Source organism: Arachis stenosperma, chromosome 5 (genome assembly GCF_014773155.1).
Source record: "Arachis stenosperma cultivar V10309 chromosome 5, arast.V10309.gnm1.PFL2, whole genome shotgun sequence".
NCBI lineage: Eukaryota > Viridiplantae > Streptophyta > Magnoliopsida > Fabales > Fabaceae > Arachis > Arachis stenosperma.
The window spans coordinates 37828606-37849633 of NC_080381.1; the positions used below are offsets into that span (position 1 = coordinate 37828606).

General features: G+C 34.9%; 1 long non-coding RNA gene and 1 other non-coding gene across 3 annotated transcripts; one reads left to right on the forward strand and one right to left on the reverse strand.

Annotated features, from left to right (window-relative positions):
• Positions 1-7278: 7278 nt before the first annotated feature.
• Positions 7279-7350, reverse strand: TRNAG-UCC (transfer RNA glycine (anticodon UCC)). Its single transcript has one exon. It is a non-coding gene; the product is annotated as a tRNA-Gly (tRNA).
• Positions 7351-16836: 9486 nt separating this feature from the next.
• Positions 16837-20341, forward strand: LOC130982979 (uncharacterized). 2 transcript variants are annotated; one of them, XR_009087218.1, is made up of 4 exons: positions 16837-17073; positions 17171-17262; positions 19230-19297; positions 19651-20341. It is a non-coding gene; the product is annotated as an uncharacterized LOC130982979 (long non-coding RNA). The 2 variants fall into 2 exon arrangements; XR_009087219.1 differs by lacking the exon at positions 17171-17262.
• The last annotated feature ends 687 nt before the right edge of the window (positions 20342-21028 follow it).

Here is a 21028-nt window from a genome sequence, read left to right on the forward strand (position 1 = left end):
GCCAATAGAATCCTGCTCGGATCACTTTTCTGGTCAATGACCTCGCTCCGAGATGGTTTCCGCAGATCCCATTATGTACTTCCTCCAACACCTCGGTGGTTCTTGAGGTCGGTACGCACTTTAGTAATGGCGTTGATATCCCTCTTCTGTAAAGGACATTTCTCACCAAAGTATAATGTTGTGCTTCCCTTCGGATCTTTTTAGCCTCTTTCTCCTCTTTGGGGAGGATGTCGAATTTTAGGTATTCGACTAAGGGATTCATCCATCCGAGGTTTAGGCCGACTACCTCAAGAACCTCTCGTTCATCTTCTGCTTTTGATACCGAGGGCTCTTGTAGGGTCTCTTGAATCAGGCTTCTGTTGTTCCCTCCGGGTTTGGTACTTGCTAACTTGGAGAGGGCGTCGGCTCTGCTATTTAGATCCCGAGTTATGTGTTTGATCTCGGTTTCCGCAAAGTGCCCAAGGTGTTCCAAGGTTTTTTCCAAGTATTTCTTCATATTGGGGTCCTTTGCCTGATATTCCCCACTTATTTGGGAAGTCACCACTTGTGAGTCGCTATAGATTGTCACCTTTGTGGCGCCAACTTCTTCTGCTAGCTTTAATCCTGCAATCAAGGCTTCATATTCTGCCTGATTGTTTGAAGCTGGAAATTCAAATTTTAAGGAGACCTCTAACTGGGTTCCTTTTCCATCTACCAATATTATGCCTGCGCCGCTCCCTGTTTTGTTGGAGGACCCGTCTACATAGAGTTCCCATGTAGTTGGTTTTTCCTCTTGGTCACCTGCGTATTCTGCGACGAAGTCGGCGAGGCACTGGGCTTTAATTGCAGTCCGAGTTTCGTATCTCAAATCGAACTCGGAGAGCTCTATCGCCCATTGAACCATTCTCCCTGCAACATCCGTCTTTTGAAGGATTTGCTTCATGGGCTGGTTCGTACGGACTCTTATTGTGTGAGCCTGGAAGTAAGGTCTTAGCCTTCTTGAGGCTATTACTAAGGAATAAGCAAACTTCTCTAGTTTGTGGTACCTTAGTTCAGGACCTTGTAGAACCTTGCTGGTAAAATAGACCGGGTGTTGCCCGATCTCGTCTTCTCTGATCAGGGCTGATGAGACAGCCCTGTTTGCGACGGATAAGTATAGGACGAGGTCTTTTCCCGGTGCTGGTCGGGTTAAGATGGGAGGTTGGCTCAAGAATTTTTTGAACTCTTGGAACGCCTCCTCACATTCCGGAGTCCATTCAAACTGGCATCCCTTCCTTAATAGGGAGAATAGTGGAAGGGATTTTAGTGCCGATCCTGCCATAAATCTGGAGAGGGCTGCAAGTCGGCCATTGAGCTGTTGAACCTCTCTTAAACAAGTCGGGCTCTTCATTTCTAGGATGGCTCTGCACTTGTCGGGATTGGCCTCAATCCCTCTTTGTGTTAGCATGAAGCCTAGAAATTTCCCTGCTTCTACCGCGAAGGCGCATTTTGCGGGATTTAATCTCATCCCATGCAACCTTATAGTGTTGAAGACTTGTGAGAGGTCGGTTAAGAGGTCGACTTCTTGCTTGGTTTTTACTAACATGTCGTCGACGTATACCTCCATTAAGCTCCCTAAATGGGGAGAAAACACTTTGTTCATCAGCCTTTGGTACGTGGCTCCTGCATTCTTCAGTCCGAATGGCATGACCACGTAGCAATAGTTGGCTTTTGGTGTGATGAACGATGTTTTCTCTTGGTCGGGTTCATGCATCGGGATTTGGTTATATCCCGAGTAGGCGTCCATGAATGATAGGTATTGGTACCCTGAGCTGGAGTCTACTAGGGTATCAATACTTGGTAAGGGATAAGGGTCCTTAGGACAGGCCTTATTTAGGTCGGTATAGTCGACGCACATCCTCCATTTACCGTTTTGTTTTTTGACTAGCACTACATTGGCTAGCCATGTTGGGTATTTGACCTCTCTGATGAAGCCGGCTTCCAGGAGCGCCTGTACTTGCTCTTCTACTATGGAGGCCCTCTCTGGGCCGAGTTTGCGTCTCCTTTGCTGTACAGGTCGGGACCCTGGGTAAACCGAGAGCCTATGAGACATGAGCTCGGGATCAATCCCGGGCATGTCGGAAGCCTTCCAGGCGAAGAGGTCGGAATTAGCTTTTAGGAGTTCACCCAACCTTTGTTTCAGGGTTTCCCCTAGGTTGGCTCCTATGTAAGTCGTTTTTCCTTCCTCTTTACCGACTTGTATCTCCTCGGTTTTTCCTCCCGGCTGGGGTCGTAGCTCTTCTCTTGTCCTTGTCCCACCTAACTCTATGGTGTGGACTTCTTTGCCCTTTCCTCTCAGATTCAGGCTTTCGTTGTAGCACTTCCTTGCCAATTTTTGGTCTCCCCTCACCGTTGCTATTCCTCCTGGAGTCGGGAATTTCATGCAGAGGTGAGGAGTTGACACTACTGCTCCAAGTCGATTAAGGGTAGTTCTGCCAATTAAGGCATTGTAGGCTGACCCTTCATCGATGACTATAAAGTCTATACTCAGAGTCCTTGATTTTTCCCCTTTTCCAAAGGTGGTGTGAAGGGGTAAAAATCCCAGTGGCTTTATTGGCGTATCCCCTAACCCATATAGAGTGTTGGGGTAAGCTCTCAGTTCTTTTTCATCTAACCCTAGTTTGTCGAAGGCGGGCTTGAAAAGGATGTCCGCCGAGCTTCCTTGGTCTACTAGGGTTCTGTGGAGATGGGCGTTGGCTAGGATCATAGTTATCACCACGGGGTCATCATGCCCGGGGATTATCCCTTGCCCATCTTCTTTCGTGAATGAGATAGTGGGGAGGTCGGGTGTCTCATCCCCGACCTGATAGACTCTTTTGAGATGTCTTTTGCGAGAAGATTTGGTGATCCCACCTCCCGCAAATCCTCCTGAGATCATGTGGATATGTCTCTCTGGGGTTTGTGGTGGCGGATCTCTCCTGTCCATGTCATCCCGCTTTCTCTTTCCATGGATGTCCGACCTCTCCATGAGATATCTATCAAGCCGGCCTTCTCTAGCCAGCTTTTCTATCACATTTTTGAGGTCGTAACAGTCGTTGGTGGAGTGACCATATATTTTATGGTACTCACAATACTCGCTGCGACTTCCCCCTTTTTTGTTTTTAATAGGTCTTGGAGGTGGCAGCCTTTCAGTGTTGCATATCTCTCTGTATACATCCACTATAGAAGTCTTTAGAGGAGTATAAGAGTGATACTTTCTGGGCCTTTCGAGACCGGGTTCTTCCTTCTTCCTGACTTCCCTTTCCCTCTCCCTAGGGGAGGAAGTGGGTCCAGGTCGTGAACCTAGGTCTCTTAATTTGGCATTCTCTTCCATGTTGATGTATTTCTCGGCCCTTTCTTGTACATCACTTAGAGAGACGGGGTGTCTTTTAGATATGGACTGTGAGAAGGGACCTTCTCTAAGTCCATTGACTAACCCCATTATTACTGCCTCCGTGGGCAGGTCTTGGATTTCTAAACATGCTTTATTGAACCTTTCCATATAGGCTCGTAGAGATTCTCCGACCTCCTGTTTTATCCCCAGGAGGCTCGGTGCATGTTTTACCTTATCTTTTTGGATTGAGAACCTCATCAAGAATTTTCTTGAGAGGTCTTCAAAACTGGTGATGGATCTTGGGAGAAGGCTATCGAACCACTTCATCGCTGCTTTCGACAAAGTGGTCGGGAAAGCCTTGCATCTCGTAGCGTCGGAGGCGTCAGCTAGATACATCCGACTTTTGAAGTTGCTAAGATGATGCTTTGGATCCGTAGTTCCATCATAGAGGTCCATATCAGGGCTTTTGAAGTTCGTTGGAACTTTTGCCCTCATTATGTCCTCGCTGAAAGGATCTTCTCCGCCTGGGGGTTGATCTTCTCCTTCGTCGCGGGAGTTCTTGAGAGAGGATTCTAGCTGCAAGAGTTTTCTTTCCAACTCTCTTCGCCGTTCCATCTCTTCCTTAAGGTACCTTTCGGTTTCCTTTTGCCTCTCCCGCTCTTGTTCCAATTGCTCCAGGCGGCTATGGACTAGTCCCATCAATTCTGTTACGTGGGATGGTCCACCCTTTTCTGATTCACGTCCATCTGAGGAGTTTACCTTTGGATTCTTCATTCCAGAGGTACCCTCTCTGTGTTGATCGTTATCTTGATGTTGGGCTGTGTCTTCATTGTCGTTGCCCAGGCCTAGATTCTCTTGCTCAGAATCTGTTTCAACATGGCCTTCTTCATGGGATCTTTCTGCCATCAAGGGATGATCTCTCGGGTCCCCGGCAACAGCGCCAATGTTACGATGGGTAACCGGAGATTAGTCCAATGGATGGCGTTCGGCGGCCCAAGTGTATGATGGAGGAGGACTCCGTGTGGGTCCGCAACTCGGGAGGCTCCGTCCGACTTGTGCTCGCGTGTGAATGGGGGGTGGTACCTGCAAAGACACTCCGATGCCTAAGTTAGCAAGGGTGTGAGCAGGTCTTAGAGAGTATTGGACTTAGGAATACCTGAGGTGTGTCAGTGTACTTATAGTGGTGAGCCAATAACCACCGTTGGAGTAGTGCCGTATCTTTAGGATAATAACCGTCCCATTATCTTAGGGAGGTTAAGATATGGCTTTATGAAGTGGTTGGAGAGATTTCAGGGGCGGTTACTCATTTGAATGAGTATTTATCTGCCAGCTAATCTCGTAACCGACTTCTTCATACCAAGTCGGGGTTAACACCGACCTCTTGGATGGAGGTGGGTGCTTCGATAGGCTTAACCTAGTGGATCAGGCCTTTCGATTGGTCCTGGGCCCTTAACATTGGGCCAGGGTATGAACAGAACCCTAAAATAAAAATCCAAGTTTTCCACCAGGGAATGGGGTGGAGCTTCGTAAAATAGGAAGAAAAAGTAAACCGAGAATTCCAAAGAAGGTAGCGTTCTAAGAAGCAAACCTGAGTAGAGAGAAGCGGAGTAAATGATCAAATTAGTCATAAAATTAGTTTTTTTGAAATATTTTTTTAATTAAATTCGTCCTTTAAAAATTTTAAATTAGTCAGGTCTTGCATCACTTTTATTGGTAACGGTGTTAGAATTTGTAGATGTAATATATTGGGTAACATCACAACACACACCTAGTAATTCTAATTGACTATTAACATAACTAATTTATAAAATTAGATTAAATCAACTCTAAATTAAAGAATTCTAATGGTTCAAATTCTCTTATCAATTAAGTTTTGATTTAATCTAATTTTATAAACTTATTATATTAATAGTCAATTAAAATTTTTATCTTTTAAGTATGTATTGTGGTATTATTTAACATGCCAAATTAGTAAATTTTGACACCGACAATAAAAAAAATAACGAAAAAATTAATATAACTAATTAAAAATTAAAAATCTTTAAAAGATGAATTTAATTAAAAAAAAAAGTTCTAGGACCAATTGAAGATCCGGACTAATTTGACCATTAAGTCAAAAGGAAAGTGTTTGTATAACAGTGAAAAGGGAAATTGGAGTGAAGATCCTTTATTTATAGGTTATGTTTGACGCTGAATAGTTACAATGTTAAAGATTTTGGCAAGTCCGACGGCCTTATTGATCGCTTCTTTTTCTTTCTTCCCTTCAAGAGTCTCACCTGGCTTTTCAAGCCAACTAAAACCAGACTCCTGTGAACATTTTTCTCCTTCATCACCTTCCTCAAGTTTCCAACCTGAGCCCACTCACCATCAGCTGCATAAATATTAGATAGTGTTACAAAGCCGCCAGGTCCTTTTAACTGTATTTTCATTAATTCATCCGCCATCATTTTTGCTAAATCACTTCTTCCATGTATATTGCACCCATTCAGGAAAGCTCCCGCAATTGATTCTGTCACTTGAATTGGCATCATCTTGAGAAATTTGCTTCAACTATCTTTCCAGAGCGACAGAAGAGATCAACAACGCAAGCATAATGCTCCAAGGTTGCCTCAATCCTGTAATGATCTTTCATTAATCTAAATATCTCTAAACCTTTTTGCACTGAACCACTATGGCTGCATGCTGAAAGAAGACTTGTAAAAGTAACTTCATTTGGCTGCAAACCTAGCTCTTGCATTTTTCTAACCAGCTCCAAGGAGGAATCAATCATCCCATATTTCCCATAGCAATCAATCATTGCATTCCATGATGCAGCATTCTTATTCGGAATGTTGTCAAATACATTCTACGCATTTTTTAAATTCCCACATTTTGAGTACATGTCAATAAGAGCACTCGCAATGAAAACATACAAATCAATGAATTTCTCTTCCCCATATAATATAACCTGATGATCCCCATGCAGGAAGCAGTGCTGCAATAGTTACTTCATTAGGTTGAATCCCTGAATTTAGCATCTCCCAAAACAACTTCAATGCTTCCATGTCTTGATGATTCTGCACGAAGCCAGAAATTAACGCATTCCATGCAACCAGATCAGGAACAAGCCCCTCTTTCTTCATTCTATCCGCAAAACCAAAAGCCTTGCTTTTATCATATCATAACATTCCACGTGAACTCATTTGGCTTCAATCCTTCCAACTTCATCCTCTCAAACAACACTAATGCTTCCTAAATCTTCCCCGAGTTACAAAACCCACAAATCATCGATGTCCACGAGGCAACATCTCTTACAGCCATTCTATCAAACACTTGGCAGGCATATGAAACCCGTCCACATTTACAATAGATATCTATGAGAGCATTGGCAACAGAGACATCATCTTGAAAACCCATCTCACAAGCCATGGCATGTACCTGCATCCCCTTGTTCAGATCCATTAACCCAACGCAGGCCTTAAGAACAATGGGAAAGGTGAACTTGTTGCCCGAGTGACCAAGTTGAAGCATCGAACGAAAGTGCCAAAGTGCATCATCATAGTAACCGTTATAGGCAAACCAAGAACCATCCAATTGAAAGCAAAGACATTTGGGTTCTCAATTTTCGGGAACAAAAGCCTTGCTGATTTAAGATCACCACAACTAGCATACACAGCAAGAAGCTTTGAACTCAGAGAGAAAGTGTTCATGTTGGTTCCAGAAGTAAGCAACGCGGCATGAACCTGCATGCCAGGTCTTAAGCCTTTGGCCTTCAAGCATTTCTGCAGAAACAAAGCAAATTCATGAGAAGACCACTGCAACTTTCCAAATTGCCAGTTTTTCATTGTACCTTGATTTATTTAATGATATCAACATTGAAATTTAAAATGGGGAAGTTCTGCAATATGGATAAATATCTAAAAGGAAACTGCATATCAAAATTAAACAAAACAGATTCAACAATCAACTGCGTTTGCCGGGAGTCGAACCCGGGTCTATTGCTTGGAAGGTAATTATCCTAACCGTTGGACTACAAACGCTTTGCTGATGACGAGCGCAAAGAAGACGTGACAAGACCGAGATCGACAACGACGACCAGTCCCAGGACCTGCTTCTTCTGCCGCCGGCAACGACGATCGAAGGGAAGGCGCGCGACTGAGTACAAGACGGTGACGAGACACGGAGGGCGATGACGAGCTTGAGTGCGAGAGCAGAGACAGAGAGACCAGAGACGAGAGAGGGAGAGAGCTTGAGAGCCAGTGAACGACAGTGATAGAGATTAGAGAGCTGGAGCTTCAGTCAAATTTTAAAAAAAATTAAAACACGACCCATTCCGGTAGTGGTGCATACGGGGCCGACTTGACTCGGATTTAGTCTTAAATAATGATAAGGTATAGTTTTTAGATTTTTACTTTATTTTAGATTCAGTAAAATACTAATTACCACCCTAAAAAGGATTAACATTAGAGGATATTATTGTAAACTCCATTTTATAAAAATGCATGATATCTTTTATATTTGACAATGCAAAATTTTTAATATTTTTATCAGACAAATTAAATTTATCACAATTTAATAAAAAATTAATTCAACCAATTATCTCAAGTCATAAAATATTTTTTAAAGTCATGAAATACACAGATAAAATAAGAATAATTCATCCATATAAACCAAAAAAAGTTTAAAATTATCTAAATTTTTCAAATACAAAAATGTTACTTGAATATCTCGTTCAATAATTCTAAATAAATCAAATTTAATGAATTCGAATTAGGCTTGTTAATAGTAAATCGAATCTAATAGATTCGAATTACTTAGTTCGATTGCAAATATAAATCGAATTGAATGAATTTGAATTAGAACAAACATTAGTAAATCGAATCAATGAATATCGATTTACATGCACACTACTAAATCGAATTAAAAAACTTTGATTTAGCCTCTATAGTAAATCGAATTCATTGAGTTCGATTTATACATGCTTCTGGCTAATAGTAAATCAATCCCATTAGCTTTGATTTACCATAAATACATTTACTCAAATTTCAAATTCCAAATACAAATACATCTATTCAAATTTCAAATTTATTAAAGAATACATTTACTCAAATTTATTAAGGAATACATTTACTCAAATTCCAAATGAAATAATACTCTTCTACACACGATTAATAATTTAAAAAATTAAAAAATAATATTATCCAAAAATTTATGAGACTTTTTCAAAATATTTATGAGCTTTTAAAATTGATTGTATGAAATTTGAATTTTTTTGTATTGATTTTGTATAAAATACTCATATTATTATAATTATTCATTTTGTAAGAGAATACAACTAAAATTTTTTAGGGTAAAGTATACCTTTTGTCCTTGAAGTTTGGCAAAAGTTTTAAAAATACCCCTAAGTTTTATTTTATTTCAATTTTGTTCCAGAAATTTTCGATTTGCATCAAATATACTCTCGACGGCTAAATTTTCAAAAAATTTAAGACCAATTTAATAATACTGCATGAAAATTATGCTTGATTTGTTTGTCTTGAGGGTTATTCTTATGAAATTGTTGTTGAATTGGTTTTGAATTTTTTGAAAAATTAGCCATCAAGGGTATATTTGATGCAAATTGAAAACTTTTGGGACAAAATTGAAACAAAATAAAATTTAGGGGTATTTTTGAAACTTTTATCAAATTTCAGAGACAAAAAATATACTTTACCCAATTTTTTATTATAAGCATTTTTTGTAATTATTGTAAATAATTTTATAAAATTTAAAAATAGTTTAAAAGATGTTATGAGTACTATAGGGGACAAGTACATTTCAAAAACTGACGTCGATAATATAATACAGATATCGTTTTATTATTTGTCTATATTTTTATTGTATCGATACGTATATATTTATCATCGTATCAAAGCAAACACTTTTAAATTTTTTATTATAAGCAGTTTTTGTGATTCTTATTATGGTAAAAATTTCACGTTGAGCTCCTATTTATATGTGTTAGGCATATCTTAACTCAAATTAACTCAATTTGATTATGTAATATTGTTTTTTTAATTTTTTTAAATTATTGATTGTATAGAAGAGTATTGTATTTAGAATTTGAGTAAATGTATTCTTTAATAAATTTTGAATTTGAGTGAATGTATTTGTATTTGAAATTTGGGATTGAGTAAATGTATTCATAGTAAATCGAAACTAATGGAGTTGATTTACCATTAGCCAGAAGCACGTATAAATTGAACTCAATGAATTCGATTTACTAGTGTGCATGTGAATGGTAAAATCCTAAACCTTAAACAATAATTAGCCCAAATAAAATTTATTATTTGGCTAAATAATAAACATTGAACCTTGTGTTTATTTTCTGTTTAATTATCAACCACTAATCGACCCAAAGAAATATTGGTATTTGGCCAATTGATAGAAAATATATGCGGTAATAAATAAGTATAATTTTTAAGTTTTCATGTGAATAATGAGTCAATCTAAAGATAGACTTATTGTTTGATAGAATCTTATTAAGAATATTTGGTAAACTATACTAAATAAATTTATGTGTGCTTAATTTATGCGAGTACAGATCAGCCTAAAGAAAGTTCTGTACTTGGCCAAATTACATGCGCATTTATGGTAATAAACATATGATACTTATTTGGTTTTATGCGGATAATAAGTTTGTTCATAGATAGACTTATTGTTTGGCAAGATTTATTATCGATGTTTGATTACTGTATTAAGATACCACTTACAAATTAATATTTCTATCCAAAGACTAAATATTAATGTTGTGTTAGGTATTTGTGATGTACTCAACATTATATGAATTTTATTCATATGATATATAACTTGTGTGAATATATTATTTTACTTTAAAATTATATATGTCAACGTTGGTTTATTCTTAAATGGAATTTTTTTGGAATTAAAAAAAAGACGTTTTGTCATTAATAACTTATATTTCATCAAATTATTATTTCATATGACTTTTTGAGATAAATGTGATTGATAATTTATATCAATTTAGTGGGAGTAAGTATATTTTTACTATTCTATATGTTAGCAACGTGCAAAATTATAAATAATGTTGTATACTCAACTCTAAGGTAGCGTTTGTTTTGAAGTACTGGGACAGAGACTGGGAGACTGAGACACAATATCATGTTTGTTGGCTCTGAGATTGGTACTAAAATTTCTATCTCTGTCCCTAAAATTTCAGTATTTCAGTACCTCCAAAAAGTAGGAACATAGGGGACTGAAATTTTTAGAGACGAAAACTGAAATTTTAATAACATTTTATACCTAAAATACACTCATTTCAATTAATTAATTCTAATTTTATCTTTTGTGCAAATTAATTAGAGTTTTATTCTTATTTCAATTTTTGTCTCTCACTTTGCACCAAATAGAATACTGAAATTTATTTCAGTCTCTGTCTCTTAGTCTCTGTCTCTCAGTCTCAGTCTTTCAGTCTCTGTCTCTCTACCAAACGCTACCTGAGAGACAAGTTCAGTCTTAGTAAGTGCCACAAGAAAGTTATAAAGTTTAAAAGTGCATAACGTTTATTATGCTTCAGCATTAGTCTAATGAATAAAGAATTTATACACTTTGTAGTTAATGTGTACTTTATTGGTATCTTTAGCAGATATTTGGGTTAATTAAGAATGGATCACTAAATAGTAGACAAACAAGTTGTGTTATAGTAAAATATTACATGTTCGCACATATGAAGTTAGAAACTAAAATTAGAGATCATTTGGTGTTCAGATTCTGACTTTGTTGGATGTCAAGGCAATTTTGATCCATTGCATATATATTCATATGTTCATTGGAAGAGTTCTTTGAAAAAGTGTTGAGAGGTTACTTATTACTCTTTCCACTAAAGCATTTGAATATAAAACACCTTTTGAAGACATTCAATTAAGTGACTACAAACATATGTCACAAATTAGAGTTAAATTTCAAAGTAGTCCTTGAGATTCATGAAATGCATCGATTTGGTCCCTGACTTTCCAATTGCACTATTTATGTCTTCGAGATTGGAAAAAATGCACCTATTTGGTCTATTCCCATTTTTCCGTCCAAACTGCTTCCCGGCGGTAGTGATGTGGCAATGGATTGCCACGCTAGTACTCAACGATGCCGTTCTCCCCAAACTACTAAATTCATTCAAAGCAGCCTCCACCAGATTGCTATTGTTTCCATCAATAAAAGCAGCAATATCTTCAGAGAAAGAAGAAGAAGAAGAGTTACTCTTTTTCTCATGGCCTTCATGTTCCTATGCTGCTTCTCAGAGTGCTTTCTTCTTGCTTCCAACCTCCTCAGCGTCTGCAACTCCTTCCTCTTCCTCCACTCCTCCTCTATCTTCGTTCATGTTGTTATCAGATTCGTTGTGCAAGGCATTAGCATGTTATTAGAGTAACCCCCAATATCTTGATTATTATTATTATTGTTATTGTTATTATCTTCATCTTTGAGAATGAGAATTCAAGTATTGATGTTGTTCTGATCTTCTTCGCTGTTGGGTCCACACCAAAACAACTGTTCATTAAAAGACCAAGGCTCAACTCAATCTCTTGTTCTGCATATACATCACCATGGCGATGTTGTTGTTGTTGTAGCTCATGATGGTGATGATGGTTCACAAACATGAACCTTTTTAGCAGATCTCTTGAAAAATCACTCATGCGAGTTATGTTGTACTCTCTTTCCTCAACAACTTGTGCCATTGAAGAATTTGGGATTGAAACAACAAAAAAGAAGAAAAAAGTTACCTTTTTAGGGAAGTAAAAATACCCAGATGGCTCAGAATTCACGAGGACTTGAAAATTGAAGTTTATTTTTGGTAGGTAATCGAAGATTGGTGATGAACCAGAAAAGAAACAAGGTCGAATCAAATGGTTTTTGTATCCATGCAGTGAGTGAAAACGAATAGAGAAGAAAATGAACATGGAAGAAGAAGAAGAAGTGGTGCGCTACTTCTGCAGTTAGGGTTAAAAAGGGGCTCAGAGACCACATTGGGTTAAACACTTTCGATTGCCACGTCATGTAACCGTTAGACACTCCAACATGGCAATCTATTGTCATATCACTGCCGTCGGGAAGCAATTTGGACGGAAAAACAGGAAGGGACTAAATAGGTGCATGTTTTCCAATCTCGAGGACATAAATAGTGTAATTGAAAAATTAGGGACCAAATCGGTGCATTTCGTGAATCTCAGGGACTACTTTGGGGTTTAACTCCACAAATTATGGATATATATTTGAAAGACCACTTGAGTTATTTTGTGATAATGTGTTAGTAGTCTAATATTTTAAATTGTTATTAAAGAAAAGAGTTCAAAGTGTTTAAGTGTCTAATAAGTAAATTAGCACAAACCCCATAAATGCATGCATATTTGATTTATAAGAAACAAACAAGGTTTTCGTGTGAATACTATTCATATGAGTGTCATATCATTTTATGATATATTATTTTATTGGGAGTGTGGATTGCTTATATGGTTTAGACAAATTTATGAATATAAATATTTCTGCAAAAATAAAGTATTAGAAGGGTGGCAGTTTCTGAAAAAAAAAACGCAATATGTTATAAAAATATTTTGATTATGAAAAATTTAAAAGAAGAAAATTTAAATACAACACCAATATGTGAAATTGTATTTTCACTTTAAAGATTTGTCAACACACGTAGAAAGCATGGAGGGGATAGAATTTGAATTTGGCCTATAAAACTCTTTGGAAGTAACTGCTCAATCAAAAATTGAGCTCCTCCTAAAAAAACTTTTATCTACATTTCATTGAGTTGGTCATAATATATAAACAGATCTAGCCATTCTTCAACAAAATAGAGTTTATTGGCCTTTGTTGAACTTTTACATCTATATAATTAAAATCAGTGAATATAATTCGAGGTGGTATTTGATAGATGTAACGGCCCAACTCCTAGTATGTCATGATCATACCAGGAACTAGGCGTTACTGACATACCTTACTACATATTAACTAATATTTATTATATAAATCTGATTCGTTGTTAATGCGTCACCATTTTATGGGTAATTTTTTTTAAATGTTAAAGAATTTATCATTCTGAGCATATAGAAGTAAATAAAATCACAAACATAAATATGAACAGAAATATTCACATATCTTCATACATCAGTATAGCATTCAAAGATGCTGTCAGTATATACCCCATAAGATAAATATATACATATATGAACATATGATATCCTCAGGTCCTGACCCATACAAAAAGCCACATAACTGGTGTCCAGACTAACCTAGCACTTCTAGAATTTACTATTTTCTCTGTATACTAACAAAAAGAGAGACTAAACTAAAAAGTACTAAGCAAGAATGCTGCAAAAGAATACCAACTGATGTTTCCCAAACTGAACTAAAATATCGCCATTTGGTAGGCCTCCGTGCGATCCGCTTACAAATGCATCACTCCCAGACGATGATAACTCCTCTTCTAAATCCTCCTCTGGATCTTCTTCCTCTGACCCCACTGGATGAACTACTACTCTCGATTCCAAATACAAGTTCATTAGTGTATGCAGGATCTAAAACTTCACTTAGTGGGTCGAACTATGTCTGCAGCTACTCAGCTGGTAATGGTGGTGTCATAGGTATCGGAGGTATGACAACATCTGGTAGGTGGATTTGGAAGGTATCCTTCGCCTGCGTCAGGCTCAGGTGCCGCTTAAGGTAGATGCTGGGCATGATTTGGTGGACCATGAAAAAGATGACCATGACTGTTAGGATGTAACTAAGAGAGGGGAAAGTCGTATGGCTGATCTGGGTCAAAATCAAGGCTATTTATTGGGTGTGCAAAGGGTTTATCACGTAGTACGTACAAACGAACACGAGGCTTTATGCCCAAAACATAGTAGCTCCCGAACGTCGAGTCTTTGTAGATAAACGGAGGGTCAAGTTCATAGAAAATTAAGCCCATCTCCATCTGAAAGGGGGTGAAAAAGGGTAAGAACTTGGAGTTTTTAGTAAGGTCGAGGTTGTTATTTAAATTCATTACTAGTCGATAGTGCTTGTTTATAAGATACAAGAGTAACAGATAACATGAAACACAGAGTAATAGTAAACAAATAGGGAATGTAGGAAGTGAAAAACAATAAGTTAACACACATAGATATAGAAAGTATAACAAGAAAATATTTGGCAAACAAGTATGATGCATGTTTGGTTCTAGTGTAGGTCATGAGCTCATGTGTCAGTTTCTACCCGCTCCCGATGTAATCCAGTAGCCAGTCTGAGTAAGGTTTTCTAGAGCAAAACCAAATTAAGTACGTTGGCAATATCTCTGTAAGTAACTCTCTTACAGGAATAACTCTTTGACTGAGTATTCACGTCATACCTCTGTAAGCGACCACGCCTTACTGGAATAACTTGTCAGGCTGAGTATATTTAGAAAAGCAACTCCAATCCACCGGCGTCTCCGTCCGTATATTCAATCCGAAGGCTGAAACAATATTCACCAATTTCTGTAAGCGACCTCCAACTTACAGATTCCGTTTTCTTATCCTTTAGGGCTTAATCATTCACTTTATAAGTCTCAATTTTTTTCTGTACTTATATTTTCATTCGTCTCATTTAATCCTTTTTCAGTTCTATAATCAAACATAACTCTCTTCTTGAGCTTTCCCTAAGTGTTTTATGAAGAGGTTTTTAGGGTTTTGGCTACTAAATTATCTTTCTACGTCTTTTACTATAATTACCATTATCTTTTTAAATTTTACGGCACTGAGCTCAACATTTATTAAATTCTTTTTACATCTTTTAATTTCTAAATATTACACTTTCATCTTACGTCACCATAAGAAAAATACTCATTTAGCTACACTTTTTTTAACTACATTTGAAAAGCATAATCTATTTATAGGCTACGCTTTTCTCCGTGTTACCATTTTATAGGAAAATAGGAAACACAGTTATGGGATCACTTGAAAAGTGTCTTCTTAGATATTATAAAGATCACTTATAAAGCGTCGCCTTATCTTAATATTTATGGGTACACTTTTTTCACCAAAGAGAACACTTTTGAAGAGTAACCTATTTATTATGTTTTAGGTGCACTTTAAAAATATTGCCTAATGTATCTTGGGCCAAATATTCACCAACACTTGGTAAATTTTTTTCTCTTTTTCACCAAATACACTTAATAATTAGTAGGGTTAAGCACCAAAATTATCCCCGAATTATTTAAATGTTGACAAAAATACACTCAAATTTTACTATCCTAAAAAATGCCTCTAAATAATTTAAAAACACAACAAACATACCCAACAATAAATATATATTTTCAAAAAATATCTTAGAGATTGAATTTTGATGCAATTTTTCGCAAGCATGATTATAAAAATAAGATATTGTTATAATTAAAATTTGGTGATTTTTCATTAAGTATATATTTTTTATATTTTTTTTTGTTAACAACCAATAATACTTTTAAAAAATCACAAGATAATATGTACTTAACAAAAATTACTAAATTTTAAGATAATAATATCTCATTTTTTTAATCATGTTTGCAAAAAATTGCATCAAAATTCAATCTCTAATGTATTTTTTGAGAAATATATATTTAATATTAGTTTTTTTTATGCAAGATTATCTAACATTAAATATGTATTTCTCAAAAAATACATTAGAGATTGAATTTTAATAAAAAATTTTGCAAGCATGATTAAAAAATGAGATATTATTATTCTTAAAATTTAGTAATTTTTCGTATATATATATATATATATATATTGTAATTTTTTTGTTAACAACTAGTAATACTTTTAAGGGTAAAGTATACTTTTTGTCCCTGAAGTTTGACAAAAGTTTTAAAAATACCTCTAAATTTTATTTTGTTTCAATTTTATTCTAAAAGTTTTCGATTTGCATCAAATATACCCATGACAGCTAATTTTTCAAAAAAATCAAAACTAATTCAGCAACAATTTCATAAGAATAACTCTCAATACAAGAAAATCAAACATAATTTTCATACATTATTGTTAGATTGGTCTTAAATTTTTTAAAAATTTAGCTGTCGATGGTATATTTAATGCAAATCGAAAATTTTTGGAACAAAATTGAAACAAAATAAAACATAGGGATATTTTTAAAACTTTTACCAAACTTTAATGACAAAAAATATACTTTACCCTATTTTTAAAAAATCACAAAATATATATATATATATATATATATATATATATATATATAAAATCACCAAATTTTAAAAATAATAATATCTTATTTTTTTAATTATACTTATAAAAAATTATATCAAAATTCAATTTTTAAAACATTTTTTAAAAATATATATTTATTATTAAACATTTTTATTAAATTTTTAAATTATTTAAAAATATTTTTGTCAATAATAAAATTTGAATCTATTTTTATCCCAATTTGAATAATTAAGGGGTTTTTGGTCGTTAACCCTAATTACTGATTAGTAACGCGACTCATTGTTACTTTTCCCCTTTTTACCAAAGAGACCTGGCCTTTTCCCCTTTTTCCCCTTCGCGCCATTGTGCTTCCCCAAATCAGAGAACCACTCTCCCCATTCCATCACTCATCACCCTCCCGCCGTCACGTTGCCCACTCATCATCGTTCCTCTTCTCCAATCACCACTCACTACTCACGACTCACCACTTGCCATCGAGAACCATCGCTGCGAGCTCAGCATTGGGAAGACTCTGCGCTCAGCATCGTCTTCTCTTCGCTCATCGTCGTCGAGAAGGTATGTATTCACCTTCATTTGGTTCTAAAATTTGAGAGGGCTAGGGTTCCGATTTGAGAAGGTATGTTCGCTCAGCTTGCATTATTTGATTTGATAGTGGTGTTCTCAAGAATAGGGCTATTATAATGGCATGTGTGTGCAACAGTGCTACTCTGCGAATTTGCTTCAGCTTGCGTTTTGCTTACTCTGGTATGTGCATGCCTTCAATTTTTGTTCTTACGATTTTCCGTTTTAAGCAGTGTGTGCGTGTGTGTGTGTTCAGCTGCTTGAAAATCTTAGTTCTGTTCTGAAAATGAAATCATTAGTTGGTGTTTTTTTAGTTCTGTTCTGAATAAGCTTTGAATTCCATTATATTGTTTATTTGATCCTTGTCTTGAATGTGATAAGACACCTGAGAAAGCATACACAAAATTGTACTGATACAGTAAGTAGTATACAGTATATTATAATACATTTAGATTTATATAATAATAATTAATTAAATTTTCTTCGTCATGTACAGAGACAACTTGGAAAAATGTTGTATTTTCTATGGTAGGATTAATATCACTGAATCAAATCTTATTATCATGCATGATATGGTTAGTTAACAAGTGCAACTTAAACAGTTTGAACTTCAAGTACGTACTATACAGACTAACCCCAATATAAGATACTGGTATGATGACAAAATAGGTTTGATCTTCATATATTTAGTTGGGTTGTTATTAGTATATATAGAATAGAATTTTAAGACAACTGAAAAAGCATACACTATATAATGTCTAAAGGCATCTCTCTTTTCTTCTCCTTTTCAAGGCAAGCATCTCTCGTTTCAGAAGAAAATATTATTAACAGGATCCACTTATTATAAATGTGTTTTTAATTTTTATAACAATTATCATCACTAGACACCAATAATGTAATGAATTGTGTTCTTTTTAACTCTTTTTTTACATGTTTAATATAATCAGTGCCATTTCAAGTGATGAAGACATAAATTAAAAACATATATTCCTCAGTCTATGAAAATTTGTGAATTTCTCATTATCACGAATTAACTATTTTTATTTTAATTTATTATTATTGCAAATCTTATATTTTTCAAGAATAAGATCTCAATAATATTTATAATAAGTGTATGTAAGGCATGTCTCACCTTTTGAGTTAGCCTATTAGAATAATTTAAATCTATTCAATTTTAAAGTGATTATTTCTGAAGTTTTTAATTAGATATATAATGTTTATACCTTCAGCTACCTAGCTACTTACACACTAATATTGGTACGGTGGTTAAGATTTAACTATAGAAATTTTATATTTCTTCTGACATAATGGTATAATATAAATATATTTGTGAGGCGCCAAAACCATGGAAAATTTCACTTCCCTAGCTAGCAAAATCCAATCAACAACTCGCCACTGATCCTTCCTAGAGCTTCACAATAGAACTGCAGGATACCAAAACAAGTTTTTTTAAAAAATGAAAGAAAAAAAATGATAGTTACATAGACATGGGTTTTATTGATCTTGTTATTAACAGGCATGCACCTCATATTTTTCTTTTTCTGTTTTTCTTTTTATGTATATTATAACTTATTATTTATTTTTTGACTTTTGTATCAATGATCTTGACTTGCCAACATTTCTCTGATTTTTTTGCTTACTTTTTGGTGTTTATTAATGTGTCTATGAATGTCTTCGGATCTCTGTTTTTAACTGTTTGTGCTTTGAAAATTTGAAAATATGTATAATAATAAAAAATCAGTTTCATGAAAACAGTGAGCTTGTAAATTCAAGGTTCTGCCTTAAAGTTTGACTTGGTGTGGGTGTGAGCTTTATGAATCTATCTATAGCTTGAAGTTAGTAATAAGATTATTAGATGATCTCCTCTTTTGTTATGGTCCAGAAAATATAATTGAATCTTATCGCATTTCATTCCTGCACACTGGTTAAGATTTTTCTTCATTCCTAGGCTACCTAAATCAGATATTGTAAAATATAAAATTAAACAAAAACATTCAAATATTGAAAGAAACCTAATAAAAATTAGCTATCCATAATCTTATATATCACACGAGCAAGACATACGCATCTTAGCTACAATTATCATCATAGATAGATAGAATATTGGTGCATTTGGTCTAATCTTTTGAATTTTTACCGGTAACAAACAGATTGAAGTTTTTGGTTGAAGCTCCCAAGCAAATCAGATTTTGTCAATAATTGATCCTGTCATGACAAGGTACAATGCATACTTTTCATTCTTTTCACTTTATGATTACGCTATTAATTTATGTGTAGCTCCACCTTGACTGCTGTGTTATTTTTTAAATTGAAATTTAACTTTTTATATGTATACTATAAATTCTTTGTTTGCCTTTATTTGTTTCACTTCAATGAGTTTCTAGTAAAATGTTTAGAGAATTACTTCTAGGAGTTTTTCTATTTCTCAACCTATAACTATGAGGCTATGAAAGTCCTTTTCATTACTGCTTCCCCTTTATTTCATAACACCCTTCCTCTTCTATTATCGTGATTTTCACTTGGCAACCCTGAAAGATTGTCCTCCTAAAAAATGTAACAATTATCGATTAGGTTTTGTGATATGCTGAAAGATTGGATGGATCTACCGAGGTATAGTGAAGAGTATATCAATGGTGTTAACAGTTTCTTAGACTTTGCATACTCTGAGGGAGAACCAGAAGGAAAACAAATCCAATGTCCTTGTAAGAGGTGTTGCAACATAAATTGGTATAGAAGAGGTGTTGTCTTTGACCATTTAGTAGCCGATGGATTTGTCAAGGGATATAGAACATGGATTAATCACGGGGAATGGACAATTCCAATGGTGGTTGATGATGAGATAGATGATGAAGAAGGTGCACGTGATGATATTGAAGATTAGGCAGAAGCACTTTGTTCCCTATGATAATATTGAGAATATGGTGAAAAAGCGACCCACACAAGTACCCGAAATTCAATTCATAAAATTAATCTATTATTGGAGTCATTCTATAATCCAGATAAAATTGTACTATTCTGTTCACTGCAATTTTGGTTTCTGCAATTCTGGTAGTTGGTTTAAGTCACTTCTGGTTGCTATAATTCTATTTTATGTAATTCCCGTTTACTGCAATTCTGGTTTTATACAATTCTGGTTTCTGCATTTCTGGTTTTGAGCACTTCTGTTTGATGTATTTGTGTTTTTTGCAATTCTGGTTTCTGGTTTACGGCACTTCTGTTGCTGTAATTCTATCTTAAGCAATTCTGGTATTGTGCACTTCTGTTTGATGTATTTGTATTATCTGCAATTCTGGATTTTGGTTTACGGCACTTCTAGTTGCTGCAATTCTATTTTAAGCACTTCTGTTTTGTTTACTGTAAACCTCCAGGGTCGTAATACCTTAACCAACCCAAGGGAAATTTTCCATTCTAAGGCTACTCCTTTCTCAAGCATAATCTGTGTACATATATAACTAATCACTCATTAATCATAATTATTATCCATATTAATAACACACATAATCGATCATGATTTTACATTTCAATCCTCAATGTCAATCAAAATATTTATTTATTAATTCTCACCAAAATTCTTAATCTCAATTACTTATACTAATAAATAAAATATTTAAAATATTTATTTTAAAATTCTATTTTGGCTAGTATAGCTCTTCTTAGGATTATCACTTTGTAAGTTTTCTTTTTTGGGCATTGAGGGTAAGTTTGAATTGATTTTTGAAAAAAAATACTTATTTTTTTCAAAAGAAAATTTTAACATCCAAAAATTAATTTTATAATTGGATAAATTTTTTAAAAAAATTTCAAGTATTGAAAATGCATTTTTTCTACTTTTTTTTTTAAGTAAGGTATTGCTAGTTTTTAGAAAAAATAAATAATTTATTTTTTTTAAATAAAAGTATTTTTTTAAAGGACGTATCAAATATGTATCAAATATTTGTTTCAAGTATTA